Source organism: Protomyctophum parallelum (genome assembly GCF_964188405.1).
Source record: "Protomyctophum parallelum genome assembly, chromosome: 2".
NCBI lineage: Eukaryota > Metazoa > Chordata > Actinopteri > Myctophiformes > Myctophidae > Protomyctophum > Protomyctophum parallelum.
The window spans coordinates 8353117-8370754 of NC_139699.1; positions in this window are offsets into that span (position 1 = coordinate 8353117).

Sequence of the window (17638 nt, forward strand, 5' to 3'; positions counted from 1 at the left end):
ATAACTCCTGTAACTTATTAAAAACAAAAAATTAGGGCTGTCAAAGTTAACGCACTATTAACTAGTTAACTCACAATCCTTTTAACGGCACTATTTTTTTAACGCGCGATTAACGCACTGTGAAGTTTGACAGAATGGTTGAGAGACGCATGGCAATTTTACACTGAAGAGTTGAATAATTGTTAAACAGCTGCATTAATTAAGTTAATTTAAGTCTACACAATTAGAAAACTTAGAAAACATGTTATTTTGATCAACATGGCCTGTTATCTCTTGTAATGGTACCATTGGCCAACATCAACACAGTTCTTTAGTTTGGATCTGGAAGGCTAAATCTCATCAAATGGTGGTCCGTGGCTCAAATGCAGAATAAATAATGGACCTTGATATGAAAAATCTTGAAAACCACTGATTTAAGGTATATTTAGAACGGATAAAAAATATGCGATTAATTTGCGATTAATCACAGTTAACTATGGACAATCATGCGATTAATCAGATTAAATATTTTAATCGATTGACAGCCCTACTAAAATGTGTTATATTACTTTTATATGCATTTATCATATAAAAGGATAGATGGTATATCTACCTTATATATTCCACGTAATCCGGCAATAATTTTAATGATTAATCAATCAATTGTATTCCAGCTTGGATCAATGGAACTAACATAGCTCCTAATTATTGGTATCACAAATGCAACGCTTTTGGTTTTTCCCCCAAGGTTTTAAAGAAGAAAAATACCATGACTTACCATGACTACCGTTGGGAATTCACCCACATGCAATACCCTCGTGGCCAACCAGTGGTCCCCGGGCCACAGGTTGAGACCACAGGCCAACCCGTGGTCCAACCAGTGGTCCCCGGCCCAGACCACAGGCCAACCAGTGGTCCAACCAGTGGTCCCACAGGTTGAGACCACAGGCCAACCAGTGGTCCAACCAGTGGTCCCCAGGCCCACAGGTTGAGACCACAGGCTAACCAGTGGTCCCCGGCACAGACCACAGGCCAACCAGTGGTCTAACCAGTGGTCCCCGGCCCAGACCACAGGCCAACCAGTGGTCTAACCAGTGGTCCCCGGCCCAGACCACAGGCCAACCAGTGGTCCAACCAGTGGTCCCCGGCGCAGACCACAGGCCAACCAGTGGTCCAACCAGTGGTCCCCGGCCCAGACCACAGGCCAAACAGTGGTCTAACCAGTGGTCTACCAGTGGTCCCCGGCCCACAGGTTGAGAAGTGCTCTATAAAAAAACAAAAAACAACTGATGTGAAGGAGGGGTGTTGTTGTTCAGATGTGATCTTGAAGTGGACTCTCCCAGAAGTGCGAGCTGCCCTCAGGCCTTCATCACAGTAACAAGATTCCTGCCTGTAGAGCACACAGTGCTCCCCTCCCACACAGAAACACACCACACGGGCAAACACAATTGACCTGAGATCAGATTATAAAAATGTCTTCTATACATCCTGACAGTTTTCTGAAAAAGCTATGTTTCTGTGTCAGTCGTTCTTCGATTTTTCTAAAATAGCAGACCTACAGACCTATAGCTCGTAGCGCGCCACTCGGTGGCGCGCTATGAGCTTGTAGATCTGCTATTTTTCAATAGCTAACACCAAAAGGGGTTCCCGCCCAGAATGGTTTAAGCTATACCTGGTACCTGGCTAAAGGCTGCCACTCCGCAAATGTAACCTCACGTCATCAGACTCTCCACCTCGGAGGAAAGTCTGGTATATATTCGTTCCAAACTGGCCCTATATATGATCTCGTCTCATACGTCTATAGGTGTAAAATGGTATCCGCGGTTTACTTGGAAAAACGACGAGCTGCACAACTTGGATAATTATGTATCAGACAGCATCTCAAGGGAACCATTTTTTACTGTTTTGGTTTGGCATTCTCTCACTCTGTGTGCACGTGTGCGTGTGTGTGTGTGTGTGTGTGTGTGTGTGTGTGTGCGTGTGTGTGTGTGTGCGTGTGTGTGTGCGTGTGCGTGTGTGCGTGCGTGTCCATGTTCTTTTTTGGGGTGCTCTCTCTATTTCCTCTATCTCCAGCACAAAGTGTTGTCTGGACCACTCTGATGAGCCAGGGCGTCTCCGCCATTAAATGCATGTAAGCAGGACAAAGAGATAGAGGGAAAGAAAGTGGGAGGGAGCAGGGGTGCAAGAGAGAGAGAGAGAGAGAGAGGGAGGGAGGGAGGGAGGGAGGGAGAGAGGGAGGGAGGGAGAGAGGGAGGGAGGGAGAGAGGGAGAGAGGGAGGGAGGGAGGGAGAGAGGGAGAGAGAGAGGGAGAGAAGGAGAGAGGGATAGAGAGGGAGAGAGGGAGGGAGGGAGGGAGGGAGGGAGGGAGGGAGGGAGAGAGATAGAGAGAGAAGGGTGGGGGGTATTGGAGTTGGAGAGAGAAATAGCGAGACTGATTCGGTATTCGGCGAAACGCAGACGCGTTGAATCTGGAAGCGTGACAAAAATGTGTCCGGCCTAATGATGTCAACTAGTGTTCTCACCGCCCCTCCACGGCGTGTGTGTGCATGTGCGTGTGTGTGCGTGTGTGTGTGTGTGTGTGTGTGTGTGTGTGTGTGTGTGTGTGTGTGTGTGTGTGTGTGTGTGTGTGTGTGTGTGTGTGTGTGCGCGCGTGTGCGCATGTGCTTGGGTAATTTTGCAGCCTTCTGTGTCTCACTGTCTGACAATCTGGTTGTCAGGGAGAGGCTGCAGTGCTGTAGGGACAAACTATCCACACACGCATGTCGCATGCGCATGTGCTCACACACACACACACACACACACGCACACACACACACACACACACACACACACACACACACACACGCATGCGCACGCATACACACATGACATTAACTTTCATTCATTCATATTATTTTTATAATTCTTTTAGGTGTCATGACCTCAATTACACCCACACAACCTGAACTTTGAACATTCAGTGGATTTTCTGTGCTTTGGGGTTTTCTCTGTGTGTTCTGAAGCCCTTTGAGCTGCAATAAAAAAAACAGGCAAAATCCGTCAACAGTGACATCTGCTGGAATGTGTGGACTCTTATACCTCACAGTCCACAGGCAAAACTCAGCGCTTTTGTTTGAGCCAGAAAACCCCACACACACCACAGAACATCTACTGAATGTTCCATGTTTTTTGGATGCAATTGAGCTCAGAAAAAACCTGAACAAAAATAAATAAAAAAATAAGATAAATTACAAAAACGTTATTGTGTATGTCACGACCCCTTTAATATGTATCTCCAGAGCGTGCGTGCGTGCGTTGCAGACTGTGTCTTTAAGGCTAACTAGAGGTGCTAAGGAGTGGAAGTTGGTTGAGGAGTCGCCGTGCAGGAGAAAAAGGTCACGGGGAGTTCACGGGCCTGCGGGGGGATGAGTGATGGCCGTGGAGAGGGGGCTCTGTTGCCGGGCCTTGTTCTTTTCTGTGCTGCCTGTCGGTCCGCACAGCGGCAGTCTGAGACCTGATGGATTGGCAGCCAGTGAAAGGAAACGTCTCTCGTCCCACGTCCCACTCACCCCCCCTGCACACACACACACACACACACACACACACACACACACACACACACACACACACACACACACACATCACACACACACACACCCTCCCTTTCTGCCTCCCCTGCCCGATTCTGTCCTCCACTCCTCCGCCCCACTTCTCATCCTCTCTCAGTTATAGTGTGTATTGTATATACACGCACGCACGTGCACGTATGCATGCGCAGACATGTAATGGTAACGTTCTTTACTGTATGTCTTTCCTCCTGTGCATGAACGGGCTCTAGGTCACTGTATAGAGATTTTATAGAGATATTGTGTGTGTGTGTGTGTGTGTGTGTGTGTGTGTGTGTGTGTGTGTGTGTGTGTGTGTGTGTGTGTGTGTGTGTGTGTGTGTGTGTGTGTGTGTGCACTGTGCATGTGAGAGGAGGTGAGAGGTGAGCGAGAGATGGAGTGGGTGACGATAGGAAAGAGGAGAGGAGAGGCCTGAGGGTTTGCGGGCAGAAGGGGAGAAGGAGGTTTAAGGGTTTAAGTGCAGGACATCCCTTGGCCCGGGGTCAAGCGCGGAGGACGCTCAGGGAGAGGCCCTGACGGGGAGCGGGGATGGGGGGAGAGGCCCCGCGCTGGTCTCTGACGGGGAGCGGGGATGGGGGGAGAGGCCCCGCGCTGGTTTCTGACGGGGAGCGGGGATGGGGGGGGGCCCGCGCTGGTTTCTGACGGGGAGCGGGGAGGGGGGGGGGGGCATGTTGTACCTGGACGGACACAAAAGAAGGAACGTGCGGCGGGGGGGCCCCGGCCTGGGGCTAAAATAAACATCAAAGCCTGCTAAAGGCCGCTGCCCCGCTTTTGTTGCCTGGAAATGGAGACTTCCTCCAAACCCCCCCCCCCCAAAAATAAATAAAACCCCGCTCCTCCTCCTCCTCCTCCCTCTGGGTGGAGGAGGAGTGAGGAGCAGTGGTGTACAGTAACTAGTTTTTACTGTATACTTAAGTACACTTTTGAGGTACTTTTACTTGCATATCTTTCCAAATGTCTGTACTTTTACTTCTGCTCCACCATATACAGTAGTATGTACGTAGTACATCTCAGAGGCAAAATATTCTACGTTTACTCCACTTCAATTATTTGAAAACTTTGCAAGTTAGTTACTTTGTAATCTTGTAGATTTTGATTATATAATTACAAAACATACATTAATCACATATACAGTACATACATTTCAGCCATTTGAATAGCCGATCTACAAGCTTTTATACTTTTTTTACACAGTTTTTACATTTGAACTTGTGGATTGCAGGGACATCATGCATAATGACTATATATACTTTCTACTTTTGGTATCGAAAGTACATTTTGATACCAATACCTTTGTACTTTCACTCGAGTAAATTTTGCGTTCCTACTTTTACTTGTAACAGAGGAGGCAGTATTGATACTTTTACTCAAGTAAAACATGTGAGTATAGGCTATACTCCCTCTGGGTTGGAGGGGGTATTGAGGACTGTGAATGAAGCATGCTCCATCTGAAGCCTGCCAAACTTCCCACTGGATAGGTCTTTGTTTTCTCTTTTCTTTTCTGTGGTTCAATAATAAATCACAGGATCCTAAAAAAACGTGTTAACTGTTTAGTAGCCGGAGACTGCTCCTATATAACCATGCACCATCTACTGGGAGCGAGCAGATCAAGCAGTGCTCCGTGCTTTATTTAACAGGAATGTGAACTCTGAGCCCGCCTGGACATCAATATGTCTGTCCTCAACATGGCCTTGTCCACTGAGGTCCTTTCAGACTGGCATGCTGCAGCGACTGATGTGGCTATAGTGATTCATCTTCAATGAGAGGGCCTGCGTTTTGTTTTGTTTCTGTATGCACGGAGAAGTTGAGGGGCAAAAGCGTATTTGCAGTTGCGGTCCCATGAAATTGTCACGCACGTACGTCCTCATTTCATGCACACGCTCACCAGACTCGCCAGACCTGGATTGTGTTGAGCTTTCTTTTTTTTTTACGCTTTTTAGATTTCACCATTTTTATTTGTATTTCTATTAGGGACGCACCGATCCGATACTCGTATCGGAGATCGGCGCCGATCCAGGCTAAAATTCTAGATCGGGTATCGGTGGCAAATGGGCCGATCCGATAATTATGTGTAATTACAGTATGAAAACAACTCCACCTCCTCTGTGACACAGCAGTGTAGTATTGACAGAATAACATGTGGAATGCAGCCAGGCTAGCCTGCTCACACATTAAATTAGTCTAATTGTTGCACAGTTATTTAATAAATAATTCAGTGCATTTATATCTGTGTTTGTTACATTTTGTTTTACAAATTTGGGAAAGTAATGTTTAAGTCAAGCCTTGATGTTGCCTTACACAAAATAATGATTCCAGACTCCACACAGCTTAATAGGTTATTACATTTATTTGTGGGGGGTATCGGATCGGTACTCTCAGGGGCGGCCTTAGGAATCTGGAGGCCCGTTTCAAGACCAAATATGAGGCCCCCATATATACCTATGACATCATTATTTTGTTGATACAGCCGTATATTGATACGAATAGTTTGACTGTTCAATATCACACGTAGCCATTACTCTCGACAATTAGCAACAACACCTTTCCTCATCCTGTCGTCCCTTCACAATTAAAGTGTCTCCCCTTTACCCCCCAATGCTGCACATTTTACCATGTTATTTACATGAAATAGGTGTAACTTTACTAACATTAACTTTGTGGGAGAGAGCAAGGCAGTGAGTGAGCGAGCGAGAGAGAGAGAGAGAGAGGGCCAAGAGTGGCGGGGGTGGACTGAGGGTACTTCAGTGCACTGTACACTCTTGCTTCGTGTCCCAGGTTGGCTTGGTGTGGAATGTGCTAATTTGTCCCCTATATTCAAAGTCTGATTTCCATTGATTGTTGGCTGTGTTTAGCATGTATATGGCTGTGGAGTTTTGGTACAAAATCAAAACAACTTGTCTAATATTTTGGCATGTTTAAACATCCAGGAAAATCCGTGTTGAGGTTCTTGATCCACTGTTTTTCATTAAAACGTCTTTGTCCTACTGTCCAGTTGGGATTGTGTTGAAGTCCAGATACTTTTAGAGCTTCAATGCCATGTGCCATGTAATGTTGAACTATCCTTTTAGTTGTCTTTTTTCCATTGTTAATATTGTATTTGTGTTGTCTCAGCCTTGCAGCTATTGTTTTACTCGTTTCTCCGACATATTGTAAGCCACATTTTTCACATGTGATTAAATAAACACAGTTACTGGTGCTGGCTGTTATCTGTTGTTTAATCTCCAACATGCGTTTTGTAGTTCTATTTTTAACTATTTGTTTGGGTTTGAAGTATTCTAGTCTCTGGCGTGCTGGTGTGTTTATTCCTTTTAGCTTGCTGTGTACCAGATAGTCTTTAAGAATATTCTTTTCTGTAGGCCGAGTTTCGCAATTATTATTTTTTTGGCAAAAGGAGAAGGAAAAAAAACCTAACAATAACAATAAAGGACCAAGTCCTTTCAGGACTGCTTGGTCCTTTAAATAAAAAAATATAATAGAAATAAAGAGTTCCACTGTGTTCAGTTTGGAACATACAGACACAGGTTTGTGTTTCCACCGCATTGTGTTGGACGGAACAATTGTCATTGTTTGATGCCTAGCTGAATGGTTAGAGAGCCTGTCTGGAGAGAAGGAGTCTGCTGAGGTTTGAATCTCAGTAAGAGATGCTGAGAGGTGGCTCACCATCAGGTGGGATGAGATGTTGATCAATCATTTCTTGATCTTTCTGCTGTTCCTTCGTCTGGAATGTGGTCTCGGTTGTTATTGTTGTTGTCGTCTGTTGTCGTTGGTTGCCTCGGTTGCCATGGCTGCCAGTTCCCACCTGATGTCGTGTGGGAGTTCTGATTGGTCCAGAGCGTACTGAATAACTTCTAGCTTACATAACGTCTTAAGACAAGGACTCAAGTCTAAGATGAACAGCTCATCATAGATAGTGTGATATCCTTTTCTTCCTCCAAAGAAGAAGATACGATCTCCCACAATGCAACAGCACATACCATACATTGGACATGGTCCTTTCCCCTTGGGCTCAACCTTCTTCCAGGAGAAGGTCTCTGGACTGAATTTCCACACATCATTGTACTGGTTACCGTTCCAGCCACCAAATATGTACAGCTCTCCATTGTAGGTAAATGCTGAATGATAACAGCATCCTTCTGGTAGAAGTTGTGCAGAAGGTGTGTCCAGCCAGGCGTTTGTCTCCATGTCAAACACTCTGATGGTGTTGTAGCACTGGGGCCTCCAGCCCCCGAATACAAACATCTTGGTACCAATGATGGTGGCAGAGTGAGCTGATGAAGCAGGAGGTGGAGTTCCTCTGGTGTTAATTAAAGACCAGACCATTGTGCTGGTGTCCAACTTGTACATGTCATTAGTGTATCCAGTCAGCTTGGTCTGTCCTCCATGGATAAACATGACCTTCTCCAACACACAGGCTGAGTGGTACCTCCTCGCCTCTGGAACAGTCCCAGAAACCCTGGGTTGGAACCATCTGTGGGAGTCAACATCAAATGCATAAAGCACATTGCAGTAAGGGATCCCTCCCCAGATGTAGACTGTATCTTCAACCAACACAGCTGTGTGGTCGCAGCGCCTGAATGGAACCTCAAGGTGACCGTACCCTCTTCCTGGTTTCACTGGAGGTAACTTCTTCCAGCATAAAGACACTGTGTTGAAGACATGGACATCCATCTGTTCTCCATCTCCTCCATCACCGTAGCCTTCAAAGGAAAACAGTTTGTTCCTCACTGCTACAGCAGCATGATAGAATCGCTTTGGTCCTCCTGCTTTGGAAACGGTCCAAGACAACATCCATCTGTCTGTCTGTCTGTCTGTCTGTCTGTCTGTCTGTCTGTCTGTCTGTCTGTCTGTCTGTCTGTCTGTCTGTCTGTCTGTCTTCTCTCTCTCGACGTCTACAGTCATTTTCAACACGGTGCATCATCTTATATCTTCTGGTGTGACATCACACGAGACACAAACTGTTGCCATGCACGCCTTAACGGCGCCAATTAGTGCAACCTTTGAACTATATTGCTATATTTATTACTTCATTGCGGCTACCTTGGGGTCTATGGATCTATGGATATATGGGTCTATGGATCTATGGGTCTTCCACACATATAGCATAGAATAGTATAGTTTATAATATAGTTTCATTATATAGATATTCCACTGTTACGTTCTTAGCTTACGCATGTTTCATGATAAATGATTTTTATGTGATGCATTCCCATGCTTTTTTGTTCTTGCTTAATGTAAATCACTCTGGATTAAGAGCGTCTGCTAAATGCCTAAATTGTAAATTGCTACAGCGTTCCCTAACACTGAGCTGTGTTGTATTTTGAGGCTGTGTGTGTGTGCGGAATGTGCTCAAGCTGACTGGCTGAGCACGGAATGTGATGTATGGTGATAACAGTGCCGCTCACGTCACGCGGGTGTGATATTTTTCTCCATATCGCTGTGTGAGAGACAGTCCACTGAGCAATTCAAAGTGAGGCTGAATGACAATCATTTTGCATTCTGGCTCTTTGAGGGGAGCTAGCGCCCCCTATGGCCAGCTTGGTGTGTTTGTGTGTTCAGGGGTGGCCTTAGGAATCTGGAGGCCTGTTTCAAGACCAAATATGAGGCCCCCACATACCTATGACATAATTATTTTGTTGAGGCCCCCCTGAGGGTGGAGGCCCGTTTCAATTGAAACTGGTGAAACATACTTAAGGCCTCCTATGGGTACTCTGTATCGGCAGATACTGGACCCCCATGTATCGAAATCGGTATCGAATGCCAAAAAGCCGGATCGGTGCATCCCTAATTTCTATTAGGTGAGAACAATGACATCTATATAGCTGTCCAGGAATAAAAAAAGTCTGCCGTTTCTATTGGCTTGGATTCCCCATAGATGATGTCACTGGTAGACTGGTTTCTGAACTGTCCACACAGCCCTCCTCTGAGACACAGAGTGTGAGTAGACAAAAAATTGTGTCATATTATCATGAGCATTAGTGAGAACCAATTTAATGAAGATAGGCTGAAGATGGGTGAAGTCGCCCTTTAAATGAATGCAGGGGATTTGACCGTGTGCTACAGTAGATGGATTCTGCTGTACAGTGAGTGAGGTCCCTGTTAAAATTGTAATCTTTAATTCATGGCTCTTGAAGACTTTACACACCAGGGACATGATGAATATACAATAGGAAAATGCATCAAATCAAGTAAATGTCACTGTTTTCTGTGCAAGGATCCAAGGGACGTATCCCAAAAGTCTCCGCTGTGAGAAGAGCTTTGAAGACCCAAATAAAATCAATTTACGTTTCTTTTTAATTTTACATATCTCTGCTGTCGGGAAGAAACCTCTTAACTCCAAACTGTTTTTTTCAGGAAATTAAGAAAACCTTATATTTTCAAAACAAAGCAATATACTGCAACGTTAGTGTTGCAGTATAGAGTTTATATATTGTCATTGACTTGCATGAGAGGGGAAGCGGTGGTGGAGTTAGTTGCTTTAGCAGACAGTTAAGAGGTTTTCTCCAAAGCATTTTTTACTACTTTCCATTGGTTCAATATTTTTGAAACAACACACAGACGTAAAGGGTGTTCAATAGCACTGGTTTTTGAAACAACACACAGACGTAAAGGGTGTTCAATAGCACTGGTTTTTGAAACAACACACAGACGTAAAGGGTGTTCAATAGCACTGATTTATGAAACAACACACAGACGTAAAGGGTGTTCAATAGCACTGATTTATGAAACAACACACAGACGTAAAGGGTGTTCAATAGCACTGATTTATGAAACAACACACAGACGTAAAGGGTGTTCAATAGCACTGATTTATGAAACAACACACAGACGTAAAGGGTGTTCAATAGCACTGATTTATGAAACAACACACAGACGTAAAGGGTGTTCAATAGCACTGGTTTTTGAAACAACACACAGACGTAAAGGGTGTTCAATAGCACTGATTTATGAAACAACACACAGACGTAAAGGGTGTTCAATAGCACTGATTTATGAAACAACACACAGACGTAAAGGGTGTTCAATAGCACTGATTTATGAAACAACACACAGACGTAAAGGGTGTTCAATAGCACTGATTTATGAAACAACACACAGACGTAAAGGGTGTTCAATAGCACTGATTTATGAAACAACACACAGACGTAAAGGGTGTTCAATAGCACTGATTTATGAAACAACACACAGACGTAAAGGGTGTTCAATAGCACTGATTTATGCAACAACACACAGACGTAAAGGGTGTTCAATAGCACTGATTTATGAAACAACACACAGACGTAAAGGGTGTTCAATAGCACTGATTTTTGAAACAACACACAGACGTAAAGGGTGTTCAATAGCACTGATTTATGAAACAACACACAGACGTAAAGGGTGTTCAATAGCACTGATTTATGAAACAACACACAGACGTAAAGGGTGTTCAATAGCACTGATTTATGAAACAACACACAGACGTAAAGGGTGTTCAATAGCACTGATTTATGAAACAACACACAGACGTAAAGGGTGTTCAATAGCACTGATTTATGAAACAACACACAGACGTAAAGGGTGTTCAATAGCACTGATTTATGAAACAACACACAGACGTAAAGGGTGTTCAATAGCACTGATTTATGAAACAACACACAGACGTAAAGGGTGTTCAATAGCACTGATTTATGAAACAACACACAGACGTAAAGGGTGTTCAATAGCACTGATTTATGAAACAACACACAGACGTAAAGGGTGTTCAATAGCACTGATTTATGCAAAGAAAATCGAAAAGCTCAAAAATGGAGTTATGAGGTTTCCTCCCGACAGCAACGATATATTGGGGGTTCTGTGGGCTTTGTCTTAACCCATTCTGACCTGAGATCAGATTCATACGAGGTTTCCACTGGACACACGCCGGTCTGACGAACCCATTCTGACCTGAGATCAGATTCTAAAAATGTCAGTCGTTCTTCGATAAAAAGAAAAAATAGCAGACCTACAAGCTGGTATCGCGCCACTCGGTTGTTAGTAGACTAATAATGCCACCAACCAGGGAGAGAAGACTTTCTACCGTCTGCCATGTTTTAGCACTCAGCAATCAAGTATAGAGAATCAAGTATACTTCCCATACTGTATGAATTCAAAATCTTTGTTGCTTATCTGTGTAATCTCTTAGTTACACTCATTTTTATACTAATTTGTATAACCAGTTTGTTTATGTTTAATGTAGTAGAAATAATAATGATTGCGCAGTGCAAACATAATTTTCAATGGAGGCACAGTGAAGCTCTTGCCACACGGTCACAAAGCTTTGAATTTTCTTCTTCTAGGAAAACACTGCATGACGCTGAGCTGACGCAAAGGGGTATTGTGACTGGATTTGTCTAAGTCAGATTTGGGCAAAAACTATGCCTAACCTTAACCCTAAAACAGATTTCACCTGCAGTATTCTTGGGACCATAATCTGTATAGCAGACTAGCATAGTAGCATGGCAAGCCATTGGATTTTCTGCTCTGTTGCCTTTCTGAAAGTTATTTGAAGCTCCAAACAATGACGGCGCTTCACTCCCCAGTGAAGGTGAGTGACAGCCCGACATGGGCAGGGCCTGTAACAAAACCAAGCGCTCCTCTTCTGACCCTTTCCTAAAACAAGGAATATGGCCTACCATTTAAAGCTCTTCCCCCCCAGTGTGTGAAAAAAAGCCTCAATTGAAAACTCCCTCCACAGCTCCCACTAGCGGCCAGAACAGGCCAATTATTATTGCAGCTGAAAAAGAAGAACACAGCTCAGAACATGCACATGAGTTTGAGCTAAAAACCTTTTTAGTATACAGTACATCGTAAGGTTTAATGTATGAACTTTACATGGGTAATGTTGGCAAGATTGCATTCCATCGCAGGTTTACTTGTGTGTAAGTGGGGGCACACACACACACACACACACACACAGCTGCATGCAGCAGTGGTTTAGTGGTGAAGATGTAGGCCTAGCCTACACAGGCAAATCCTTTGTGTTCATTTATCCATCTGTAACTTTGAGATTGTTCAAATGTAAAGAAATGGACCGGTACGTATACAGATGTGACATTCATGACTTCACAGTGTAACATTGAGATGTGATCATGTGACTGCCTCTGGAAACCAGGAAAAGCGTTTTGAGTCGACTCATTTACTGTGAGAGAGAGAGAGAGAGAGAGAGAGAGAGAGAGAGAGAGAGAGAGAGAGAGAGAGAGAGAGAGAGAGAGAGAGAGAGAGAGAGAGAGAGAGAGAGAGAGAGAGAGAGAGAGAGAGAGAGAGAGAGAGAGAGAGAGAGAGAGGAGAGAGAGAGAGAGAGAAAATACCTCGGCATGGATGAGAGGACAGCAGAGGCTGTGTGTGTGTGTGTGTGTGTGTGTGTGTGTGTGTGTGTGTGTGGTGACGGGGGAACAGGAGGAGGTGGGGTGGGAGAGCGAGGGAGATGATTATGCCCATCTGTGGCGGATGCCAGGTGTGCAAGCCCCCCCTCCCCTCCCCTCACCCCATATACCCCCACCCCCTATCCTCCCTTCCCTTCTCCCTTATCTGCTTGTTCATGATCATCTCCCACCCCACACACACACACACACACACACACACACACACACACACACACACACACACACACACACACACACACACACAATCACACTCCATCAGCACTCCCCAGCTGGCAGGAAAAGCAACAGCCACAATTGTCGTAGCTATAACTGGTATCAAGGGGCTGCAGTGCGTGCATGTGTCGTGTGCGTGTGTGCGTGCGTGCGTGCATGCATGCATATGTGTCTCCAAATATCAATGTACAAACATGTATGCAAAAAATATCTGGCCCGTGCGTGCGTGTGCACGCGTGCGCGTGCTGTGCGTGCGTGCGTGCGTGCGTGCATGCAGAAGAATGCATCCATCACATAAATGCACGGGTGCACACAAGCAGTGCGCCAGTGCGCCAGTGCGCATGCGTCGTCAAAACGTTTGGTGCACGGTAGATCAAAGGCATGGAGGCACATTTGCGCACCCAACAGTGTTACGATAGGCAGGGGGGGTAGGACCCAAATGCAGGACAAGAGCAGGAATGTTCAAATTAAATGATTTATTAAGCAGAAGGCAGTTCAGCTTACAAACAAGTCAGGAAAATCCAAAAAGCAAAAACTCTTCCAAAAGGGGCACAACACAGGAAACAGAAAAGCAAACCTTTCGAAGATCATTCAAAACGGAAACTTCCAAATGCAGAACCTCTCAGAAATACAAAAACACTTGGAACTTGGAACTCAGGACAGCTCGGGGACAAGGAAGTATGATCTGACAGTGTGTTTGTGGAATGAGTCCAGTCTTATAGGGAGCAGGGTAATTGCGGGAGTGTTCACAGGTGTGGAATGGGCATGGCACTGTAGGGCTGAATAGGGGGTGGAAACAGGTGTGTGACAATGACTGAGAGAGGGAATGGAGAGTGGGAGTGGCTGACAAGGAAAACATGGTCTGTAGGGAGACAGACCATGACAGTACCTCCCTCTCAAGGACGGCTACCAGACGTCCCACCACGCTGGCCTGGAGCACAGAGCAGGGTGGGTGGAGGGGGCCTGGAGGAGGGGAACTGAAGCTGAGCAGGTGATGTCAGGTGGGCGGCCAGGATGCTGGGACGAGGAGTCAGGCGGACGGCCTGGGACGAGACAGATGAGGCGTCGTCTGGCGGACGGCCTGGAGGCAGAGACGAGGTGGCGTCATCGGGTGGACGACCGGGAGGCCGAAACGAGGCGAAGCTGTCGTCGGGTGGGCGGCTGGGAGGCCGAGACGACAGAGATGAGGCGACGTCCGGTGGACGACCAGGGGGCTGAGACGAGGCGGAGGTGTCGTCCGGTGGACGACCAAGGGGCTGAGACGAGGCGGAGGTGTCGTCTGGTGGTCGGCCAGGAGACCGAGACGAAGCAGAAGACACCGCAGGCGACGCCAGGAAAGCCACAGGCAGAGGCAGGGGAGCCGTAGGGTATGCTAGGGAAGCTGCAGCCGGAGCCGAGGCCACGGGTGCTGCAGGCAGAGCCGGGGCTGCAGGCTGAGGAGCCGGGGCTGCAGGCTGAGGAGCCGGGGCTGCAGGCTGAGGAACTGGGGGCTGCAGGCTGAGGAGCCGGGGCTGCAGGCTGAGGAACCGGGGCTGCAGGCAGAGGAACTGGGGCTGCAGGCTGAGGGGCCGGGGCTGCAGGCTGAGGAACCGGGGCTGCAGGCAGAGGAACTGGGGCTGCAGGCAGAGGAACTGGGGCTGCAGGCAGAGGAACTGGGGCTGCAGGCTGAGGAACTGGGGCTGCAGGCAGAGGAACTGGGGCTGCAGGCAGAGGAACTGGGGCTGCAGGCTGAGGAACCGGGGCTGCAGGCAGAGGAACTGGGGCTGCAGGCAGAGGAACCGGGGCTGCAGGCAGAGGAACTGGGGCTGCAGGCAGAGGAACTGGGGCTGCAGGCTGAGGAACCGGGGCTGCAGGCAGAGGAACCGGGGCTGCAGGCTGAGGAACCGGGGCTGCAGGCTGAGGAACCGGGGCTGCAGGCAGAGGAACTGGGGCTGCAGGCAGAGGAACTGGGGCTGCAGGCAGAGGAACTGGGGCTGCAGGCTGAGGAACCGGGGCTGCAGGCTGAGGAACTGGGGCTGCAGGTAGAGGAACTGGGGCTGCAGGCTGAGGAACTGGGGCTGCAGGCTGAGGAACTGGGGCTGCAGGCAGAGGGCCGGGCAGCAGAGGGCCGGGCAGCGGAGGGCCGGGCAAGCGGAGGGCCGGGCAGCGGAGGGCCGGGCAGCGGAGGGCCAGGCAGGCTGGGCGGCGGAGGGCCAGGGAGGCTGGGTGAGGAAGTGGGCTGAAGAGCAGGGGTGACCGGAGCGACCTCTTCAGAAGGTAACTGAGGAAAAGGTGCACCCCTACTCTCCCACCGGAAGAAAGCCGTATATTGGGCAAATGCGCGATTCTGCCTCCAATATTTGGCCAGTTGAGAGAGGAACTGAGGATCCTCATAAAAAATCTCCTTTGTTACACCAAAGTCCTTGGGTGAAAAAGGTAGGCTGGGCTGGTGGCTACTGGCCATGGTTGACAGCCTCAGCAGCTCACTGACAGAACACTGGCAAAAAATCCAAAAAACTAACAATCCAAAAAACAAACTTGTCCGCTGGGTCCAGAATGGTCAGATCATTCTGTTACGATAGGCAGGGGGGGTAGGACCCAAATGCAGGACAAGAGCAGGAATGTTCAAATTAAATGATTTATTAAGCAGAAGGCAGTTCAGCTTACAAACAAGTCAGGAAAATCCAAAAAGCAAAAACTCTTCCAAAAGGGGCACAACACAGGAAACAGAAAAGCAAACCTTTCGAAGATCATTCAAAACGGAAACTTCCAAATGCAGAACCTCTCAGAAATACAAAAACACTTGGAACTTGGAACTCAGGACAGCTCGGGGACAAGGAAGTATGATCTGACAGTGTGTTTGTGGAATGAGTCCAGTCTTATAGGGAGCAGGGTAATTGCGGGAGTGTTCACAGGTGTGGAATGGGCATGGCACTGTAGGGCTGAATAGGGGGTGGAAACAGGTGTGTGACAATGACTGAGAGAGGGAATGGAGAGTGGGAGTGGCTGACAAGGAAAACATGGTCTGTAGGGAGACAGACCATGACAAACAGCTGAGAGACAGGGATTTAGAGAATGCTGACAGGCACTCAAATGAGATGTTAACGTCCTGTAAGTAGATTTAGAAATAAAACTAGTGTTGACTAATCAATATAAGTGGCTCTTATTTTGCAGTTTCTGCACAGGAAGTCAGTTTCACTTGTAAACAAGCTACGATGGATGAGCTGCCAAAGTGCTAGTCGCTAAACCACGTTATAGCGACCATATTTACAACATGAGAACTGTCACTTAAACAATGTAGGTTACACACGCTGGAATTAAACATGGAAACATGGGCAGGTGCTCCTTTGATTACTAGCCCAAAATAATAGTGTACACCCCTGCATATACGTACAGTATAGATTGCTGTTTTCATGTTCATGATCTTCCACTTGGTGCAATACCAATAGAAGACAACAGAACACAAGACGTGAAACATGAAAGAAGGCCCCACACTGTAGCTCCCTTAAGTGCACTATATTGGCACATTCACAAGGAACATTAATGCTCTGCTTCAGACGCTACAGAGAGGCCATCTTTAAATACGAACACTCCCTCTGATCCATGATAGTCACATGTCACATGGTGTGTGTGTGTGTGTGTGTGTGTGTGTGTGTGTGTGTGTGTGTGTGTGTATGTGTGTGTGTGTGTGTGTGTGTGTGTGTGTATCAGTTTGCATGTTCTCCCGGTGTCCCCTATAGTACCCTCACAAAAAAACATGCAGTAATCCTGCATGGTCTCTAAACTGCCTCCCCCATGCCAGCCGGGGCACCTGATGGAGGGGAAAGGAACTGGTTGAAATAACGTGTTCCTTTCACGCGCTTCATCCAACCAGGGAAACTCTCCCCTGTAGCTGTCAGGTGAAAAGAAGTGGCTTGGACTCCTCATGCATGGAGCGAAGTATCAGGTCAGTCCGGTGGTCTCCCTATAGGTTGGCAGAGGGAGTGTGTATATATATATATATATATATATATATATATACACAAGAAATGATGACATTCGTCATAATGTGTCAGGTGAAAGGCGCTGTCTCCGCTGTCCCCCTTGTCTTTGTTTTCCCATTGTTACTATTTTAGTTTTTTTTTACTTTAAAGGTATATTCAGTGATTTCACTCAAAAAACCTTAGGTTTCGTTTTTGGCTGAGACCTAAGCCTTTCATCCAATCAGGATAGAGAGCCAAAAACGAAACCTAAGGTTTTTTGACCCCCAGGGGTTAACTGGGGACAGGGAGGAACTCCTTACATGGTCAACACACTCTATAGTAGAGAGGATTATCACAACAAAACAAAAAAAATAAGTGATATTTGAATTAAGTGAAATCACTGAATATACCTTTAAGCATACTTTAAGATTGTCCATAAAGGAGACAGAGAAAGGGAGTACTGGAAATGGAGGTAGAAAGAGCGTATTTGACATTTTACAAA